Below are 8,532 nucleotides of genomic sequence, written 5' to 3' on the forward strand. Positions count from 1 at the left end.
AATTACTTACTCTTCATTTCTACTTCTTTGACCAATGGAAAGAATCAACAGGTTAGGCAAGATATTGCGTAATCAAAAGATCTGAAAGGTATGCTAAGGCCAGAGATGAGTAGATCATGGGGGTGCCTGGTTTAAAAGTTAGTTACAAAATTGACTTAAATTGATAAGAAAAGGGGTTTCTTCCTTAGAGCGGTTTCCTGCAAAGTGCTGCTTATGGTTGGTTATACTGAAAAAAATTTCAGTGAAGAGATTAACTTTTATAAATCACCATAAACGGTCAGTCATCCTTTTATTTGAATAACTGTAACATCCTTAATTTTCAATTTAACACCAAGCTCATCATACCAAAGTGACACTAATAGATAAGTTACATATAATAAAATATTATATATTTTATTACATATAATAAAACTGTGGGCCATGTCCAATAAAGTTTGACATAATTTCCAGTTAAATTAGTAACAGACATCTTGAAAGAGGAGAGGACTTAGAATGGGTGGAGCTGCCACTGAGAATTCTGGGAAGATATTTGTACAGATAAATTTCCCTGGTAAAACTTCACATCTTACTATTGCTGCAACTACACACTGAAGCAAATCCTTTGACTTGGATACACTGACTTCATTTTCCTCACTTCTGGTATTGTTTACATGTGGTAGTGCCCACTCTTGTCACAGTAAGACACTAGTGGAACTGGTATAACTGACAGAGAGTTTATGGTGTTTGAGAAACTGGCAAGAAATGGAAGGCAGGCTGGATTAGAAATGTAAATGGTTGTGAAGAAAATTGTTGTACTTGGTAAGAATATGAGTTTATTGAGGATTGCTGGTAACTTGTATGGCTTCTTCAACTAATTAGAAGTAGAAAAGGAGGGCAGATTCCTTTTATCTTATGGCCATCCTAGAAAAGCAGAGGCACCTCCCACTCAAAATTTGATTCATATTGAGACTGATGATGCTGTAGGAATACATATGAAAAGTATATAAAGAGTTTATTTCCTACAAACTTGAGGTTTCTGGGGGAGAACAGGAGGAGAGAAGCCAGGCCTGGGTTTTAACTGTGGTGCTTTGTGGGGTGGGGCTGGAGTGACAGTAGGGATTTGCGTGGTTTCAGTCTCCCTGGGGTGCTAAGGGGAAGCCAGGCTTTCTAATCAGCTTGGCAGATGTAGGGTGCAGGGGAATAGGGAGTGGTAAAGCTTAAAAGCTTTCAGCACTCAAACATCAAAAACTGGAATCAGACTCCTCATTATAATGTAGGCTCCAAATTCCTGCAATTCTGGTCTTACCTCTTCCCTTGAGAAGGAAGTTCAGGATTTTTTTTTTCTCCCTCTCCCCCATTATCTTTCATAACAAATTGCCCCAGCATTTTTGTGTCGTATTCAAAACTGAGGTCTATTATCTTGTTTACCTGCTAAAGGAAGGGAACTCGCATCCTCTCTTTGATGCATATATAGACAGTTGCTGGCTTTCAACACAGCCCTGCGTTGATAAACTCCCTTACAGAAATTACCGTATTGTTTTTTGCTGAAGAGGAGGCCTAGAAACAGAGATGATACCTTGACAGACTCCGTCTGCAAGAACATTGATCCGGAACCTCAGTGATTGTTACTGACCTCACAGTCATTGCTGCTGGTGTCAGCTGATTTGTGCAGGTCTAGTTGGCAATTCTCAAGGCATAAAATTAGAGGAGTCTTGCTGGAGAGAAGGAGAGAAGTTCATCAAACCTCACTCGGATTTTTGTGACTGAGGAGACCAGCAGCAATTCCATTAATGATAGAGATTAACATGCTCATGTAGAACAGCTTACAGCAATAACTTCTCAAGGTCCTTACTAGTTAACCTGCATGAGAACAGCTATGTATTTCAGAGCAAATGCTCACTCCAACCGTCATCCTGTTAGAGCCCCTAAACATCTAGTGCTGCTGCTGCTAAGTCACTTCAGTCGTGTCCAACTCTGTGCGACCACATAGACGGCAGGCCACCAGACTCCCCTGTCCCTGGGATTCTCCAGGCAAGAACACTGGAGTGGGTTGCCATTCCCTTCTCCAATGCATAAAAGTGAAAGTGAAGTCGCTCAGTCGTGTCCGACCCTCAGAGACCCCATGGACTGCAGCCTACCAGGCTCCTCCATCCATGGGATTTTCCAGGCAAGAGTACTGGAGTGGGTGCCATTGCCTTCTCCGAAACCTCTAATAGATACTTATATAAAAGCCCATTGTTACATTTCTAGTTGTCAAGGTTTTTACTCTCATCAGTGTGGAAAGCATACTGTCTATACTAATGATTATATTTAAATACTTCTTCAGGATAATCTAGAAATCTTGGTTAAAACCAAAAGCCAGATGCTTCAGTTAATATGGAGAACACATCAAGCACCCTGCTGGCTTTTGGTTGGTTATAGAGGTGTGACGTCATAAAGCCTGAGTGTGTCGTTACCTTACATTAGCGGCTCAAGATAGTGTATTTGAGGAGGTGATAGTAAGAGGACATTGAAAGGAACCTGAATGTGCTACACGAACCAGGCTCCCTTTCTCTGTCTTCTAGTTGGGTTCAGCTCATGGACTGGCCGATGCTATGCTCCTCTACTTAAGGCCAGAGCCCTTGATCGGGGCTTCCGTCTCATATTCTCATAGCTACAAAGAAAGCTACGGTTTCTTGGGTCCAGTAGCTGCTTGTCTTCCTTTGCTCCTTCAAACTTTGGGGTGGTGACTTCCACACTGTTTCTAGTCCCAATTTTTGGTTTCTTTGCCCTGACTGAAGCTTTGTAAATAAACTCTTTATTTAAATTTCCCCAAGTACTCTGAATTTGCCTCTCTCTTCTCTTGGAGCATTGTCTGATTTCCTAAAATATAGGAAGGAGCCAGCCATGCAGAGTTAGCAGAAGGGCATACCAGGCAATGATGTCAGCAAGTACGATTGTGTGAAACACAAACCTGTAATGATGCAGATAGTTGTGATATAAAGGGGACAAATTAATTATAAGACATCCAGAGTTATTTTAGATGGGTGACTTATACAACTCATTGTTGGTACACAATTTTTTTTTTTTTTTAACCACCTGTTTAAGGTGATGAACTAGATACTGCAGCTATATTGTAGATCCAGTTCAAATATTGCCATATTCATTGTTGAATTTGAGTCTGTCAACAGATCACATTCTTTTGATGCTGACTTATTGGGAGCAAAAGCAGTAGCATATTTTTATAGTGGGATCACTTAAAGAATTCCTTCCTTAGTGACACTGCATGAATTGAGATGACTACTTAGAACTTTCCATCCCTTCATGCCCTCTCTCCATACACACACACACACACACACACACATCCACAAAACAAAGTTTTAATTTATTCAAGTTTCAGCTTCATACTTAAAATTCTCTCTAACAAGGTCATGTAGGTTCTTTGCTACAGGTTTTATACTTCAAAGCATATTATCCTTAGCTTGGCATCTACTCTAATATTGCCTTTATAAGAACATTCTTTTCTGTTTTGGAGTAATATACTGCTTTGATGTGATTAATGACAGCCCAATATTTCCTTCACTATTTCAGTGGAAGAATATGGTTTTTCACAAAATGTCCTCATGCGATAAAAAGATGCCAGAATTTTGTTCCATGCAAGTTTTCATTAGATATTAAATCAGAAATGAAAATGTAGTTTGGGAAAATAAAAGGGAGTCCTGTTTAGCTTTGGTTTTCTCTGTTGGTCTTATTTTTACAGTGACTTTTATCAGCCCTCTTCTCTATCATGAAGCTTGGGAAAGTTTGGGCTATTTACATTGCTTTTCCTGTTTTCATTTGGCAGACATGCATTGTTAAGGAAAAAAAAAAAGAAAGTCTTCTGTTAAAAGCCAAAGGTGAGAGAAAGAGAGAAACTCCCGAAATTTTAATCATGTTTTTTCTAGTCTAAATTTTTAAAATTTTATATTTAATCTTTTTTAGACCATACATCTCATTTAAAAAATAATTCTCTTTCCATCAGAAATTTTTGTTGATCACATATTAAGTTTTCTTAACTTTTACTGGCTTAGTTTTTTAAGAAAATTGTTCTTTTTTTCTATATTTATGACATATTTATTTAGAATACAAATCTAAGAGTTTCTTCTGGTGAATTTTGATTCTTCTCTCACATTATATACACTTGTTCAATTTACAGTTTCTATTTAGTTTTGAGAATTTTATTTCTCTCTAATTAACTGTTTGAACAAGAAGAGATGTGGTATTGAAGGCAGAATTGGATAAAGTACACAGAATTATGATATCTTGCATATAGAAAACCCTATTATTAGTACAGAGACTAAAAGAGCATTCTGAAATCTTATTAGGGAAATGTTTGATTTGTCCAATTATGTTTTACTTATGACTGCTTTTGGGAAGGCATAATAGGTAGAATTGTCTCCCAACGATGTCTACACCCTAATTTATTTAACCCATGAATATGTAACATAACATGGTAAAGATTTCTTACCATGGTAAGAAAGATTCAAACCTTGAGATGGTCTCTATTAGATTATATCTATCAATTATCAGTTAATCTTATTATATTTTGGAAAGAGTTTGAAGGTAGTCATTTAAATATAGACCTCTCTGGAAAATTCTGAAATGCCAATATCATATGAGTCATTAGTAGAAACACTGATACTTGGTCGAAAAAGATTCTAGATGACAAATATAAAATCAGTAATTTTGTGTTCCATATATGTTGGGGTAGGTGTGAAACTGCCTTCAGTGTTGGGTGAGGTGTTAAGAGTATCCCTCGAGCTGGGTAGAACCAAGAGAGTTTTTACCTGAATTCCTGGGTGTGCTGGGGGTTGTGGATCAAACTAAGGAAACTGGTAGAATGGGGACTTGTCTTATGTCAGTAAATGTACTACTATCCGCACACTTGCTCAAATCATAATTTAGAGATCATCCATGATTTGTTCCCAAGATATTTCTATCAACCTTCTGATACATATCATTCCACTCATTATATCTTTCCATACTCACTCAGTGGTACCATCTTAAAAAAGGATACCTACAACTTATAATACTCTAACTACTAAGTGCTAACTCCAATAATATATATGTGGGCTTCCCTGGTGGCTCAACTGGTAAAGAATTCACCTGCAATGTGGGAGACCTAGGTTTGATCCCTGGGTTGGGAAGATCCCCTGGAGAAGGGAAAGGCTACCTGCTCCAGTATTCTGGCCTGGAGAATTCCATGGACTGTATGGACCATGGGGTCACAAAGAGTCGGACATGACTGAGTGACTTGCACTTTCACTTTCTTTTTTTCACAACCCCTGGTAGCCACTGTTATTATTTTCTTTGAAATAATAAAGAATCTAAAGAAGTGACTTGCTCAAAATCACACAGGTTGTAAATGGCAGAGAAGAGTTTTGTCAATCTCTTTCCATAGCCTGCACTCAACCAGTCCATTACATTCATTTCCAAGTCCAGGCCCAAGACCCCTTCACACTGCACTGAAACACTAATACCTGTGTCCTTCTGTGGACATTTATCTAGGAAAATGCTGCTTCTTAACATCTCTGCTTAATTTTGGGGAGTATTCTATTGTGTGAGAATTGGTTGGAGGCACTCCCCTCTGGTTTTCACTACAGAAAACAAAGGGACCAGCTTTGTCTTGTGACATCCTTTGTTAAGTTTGAGTATGGACATATGACACAGTTTAGACCTTTGATAGCACTCAGGAATTTGAATCTGAAGACATGATGCACAGAGGCAGAAAGAATAGGAGAAATGTTTATGACAACAGAGAGGCATCTAGAATCCAGCAGAGATTATGAGAATTTAGCACAGGCATCACTGAATAATCAGTGGCAGTGACATTTGGGAAGGCATCCCTCCAGACTATGTTTTTATCTTCATTTTTCTGTGCTTCCTGTTGTCCACCCTTTCTTGATTCCTGTTGGCTTTTATATCCAATCCTCTAGGCTTCTGGATGATTCTGTGGGTTACTTGACATTCTTCCAAACAGTTCCTTTCCTGTGTAATTTAGTCAAAGTATGTTTCTAATGCTTGCAGCCAAGAACCATCATAGTCTTCCAACTTCTACTCTTGGTCTACTTGTGTTATTTTCTCTTCTTGGTAGTTAGAATGGCCTTTAAAAACATTAATTGATATTATCTCTCTCATTAAAAACTCACAATTGCACTGAGAATAACATTCAAACTCTTTACTCAGGCTTACAGGCTTACAAAGTCAAACAGTATCTACCTACAGACTTTTCTTATCTACGCTTGTTCCAATAACTCTATTTTTTCAGAGTTGTTCTCTCTAGTTAGAAGGCTGCCCATCATATGGTTCAATAAATATCTTTTGGATAAACTAGCATATAAATTAATAATTGAGCTTGTTATATTTTAGCCTGCTTCTCCTTTCATCATACCTATTCTTTCTTTCTATTAGCACACTTCTCATATGAGAGGAAAGTGGCCAGGCCCTCGTTCTCTTCCCATAAATGAAGAGTCAGCAGGTAGCATGGGTTTAGATATTCAGACTTGATGCCCAGACAAGGACATAGAGACAGGTAGAGGTCATATTTTAACCAGTGGCAGTATCTGTATTAAAACCAGCCTCTTTCTGTTGTGTGGCTTTGCTATGTATGTTTTTTATTTCCTCACTTTGTCAGAAGTTCTTGGTTCCTGTCAATTTCCCAAAGCTGATATTCCAGGTTCCTATTATGTCTCTGAGACTATGATATTTTTCCAATAAATTCATTTTTTTTTTACTTAAAATATGTTGCTAACTGCCAAAAATGTCACTGATGATTATAGCTTGGTAACTTAAGTTTACATGGTGGGAAACAAAACTCTGTCAACTTAAAAGATAAGACCAAAATATAACCGCAGTATGGTTGGTTGGATATATGACTGGGGATATAGGGAAGTGGAATGCAATATGTTTAGGAGACTTGGTTCATTAATCAGGCTCATATTCTCAGATAGTCATTTTACATTTTTTTGAAGGGGACCTTATCTGTTGTACCTCCACCTGAGGTAGTACCATGTCTATAGAAAGAGCAAATATTTTTCTAAAAAAAAAAAAAAATAGTTAAGTGGAATTTGCATTTACTAAACTGAGAGAAAAGAACTTGTGTGGAGCCCTAGAGTTCTGTGTCATAAGTTAAATGTAGATATGAAATATTCTGGTGATATTGAAGTACCAATGAATGTCTATGTGTGGGCTGGAATGATGGCTTGCTCTAGGTGGAGTTCATTATAAACATAATCCAAGGATATTGGCACAGCCCTGCATCTCAAGGTAATGCTATGCTATGCTAAGTCATTTCAGTCGTGTCCAACTCTGTGCGACCCCATAGACGGCAGCCCAACAGGCTCCCCCGTCCCTGGGATTCTCCAGGCAAGAACACTGGAGAGGGTTGCCATTTCCTTCTCCAGTGCATGAAAGTGAAAAGTGAAAGTGAAGTCACTCAGTCATATCCAACTCCTAGCGACCCCATGGACTGCAGCCTACCAGGCTCCTCCGTCCATGGGATTTTCCAGGCAAGAGTACTGGAGTGGGGTGCCATTGGTAATAGGAAATCCTAATGATGTAGGGAAGTTTCATTCAAATTTGACAACTCAAAATTGAATGGATTCTTTGTTGGGCCTGAAGCAAAATTTCTAGCTGATTATTTTCTCAAAAGTTCAGTTATATTTATTAGAAGTGGGTTGGGAGTTCTGCTAGAGTGTTGACTTATGTTCATGATGCTAATTACTACATTTAGTTTATTTTTTACTTTTTCTATGACCCATTCTTCAGGATCCATTCTTCACATGGCTGCCACAGAGATCTTTTAAAAACATAAATTAGATTATATCACTTTCTTCCTTAACCCTACAATGACTCCTATTGCATTTTCTGAAATCAGCCTCCTAACCATGCCCTGAAAGGACTGACTATATCTGTTTCTGTACATTTTGCTTTCTAATATCCAATCACACCAATATACATGAAATATATCAGGCTTATTCCTATTTTGGGGCCTTTGTCACCATTACCTCTGTCTAGAATGCTGTTTCCTCAATGGTCTTTCCTTTGGCTGGGTTGCACTTCCAAATGTCATCTCTTCAAAGAGTACTTGTCCATGACTCTAAAATACTTCTTCCCCATTACTTTCTATGTTTTGCTGTGTTCTGCTTTGTTCACAGCACTTAACACTTCCTTATGCTTGCTTTATTTGCTTGGTATCTTTCCCATTGAAATGTAAACTATTCCCCATGAAATCTATTTATTTCATTCACTGAGGCATTTCCTATATAGAGAACAATGCCTAGGTGAGTGAGTAAGTAGTGTTTTATGGAAGATCTAGATGAAGATTAGTAAACAACGCTCTACCTGTTGATAGGGTTGTGGATTTGCTACCAGGTGAGACCACAGTAAAGTGGGAAGCCAGGAAGTGGGTAATATAGAATAACGACTCCCTAAATTAGGCCCCCATGTGGCTCTCTGATGATGTGTTCTCAGTTTGAGTGGAATTCCCTTTAATGAAAATAGTCTTTGAGGTACTAGTAGCCACGTAGCCTTCTG

This window comes from Bubalus kerabau, chromosome 16 (assembly GCF_029407905.1).
Source record: "Bubalus kerabau isolate K-KA32 ecotype Philippines breed swamp buffalo chromosome 16, PCC_UOA_SB_1v2, whole genome shotgun sequence".
Taxonomy (NCBI): domain Eukaryota; kingdom Metazoa; phylum Chordata; class Mammalia; order Artiodactyla; family Bovidae; genus Bubalus; species Bubalus kerabau.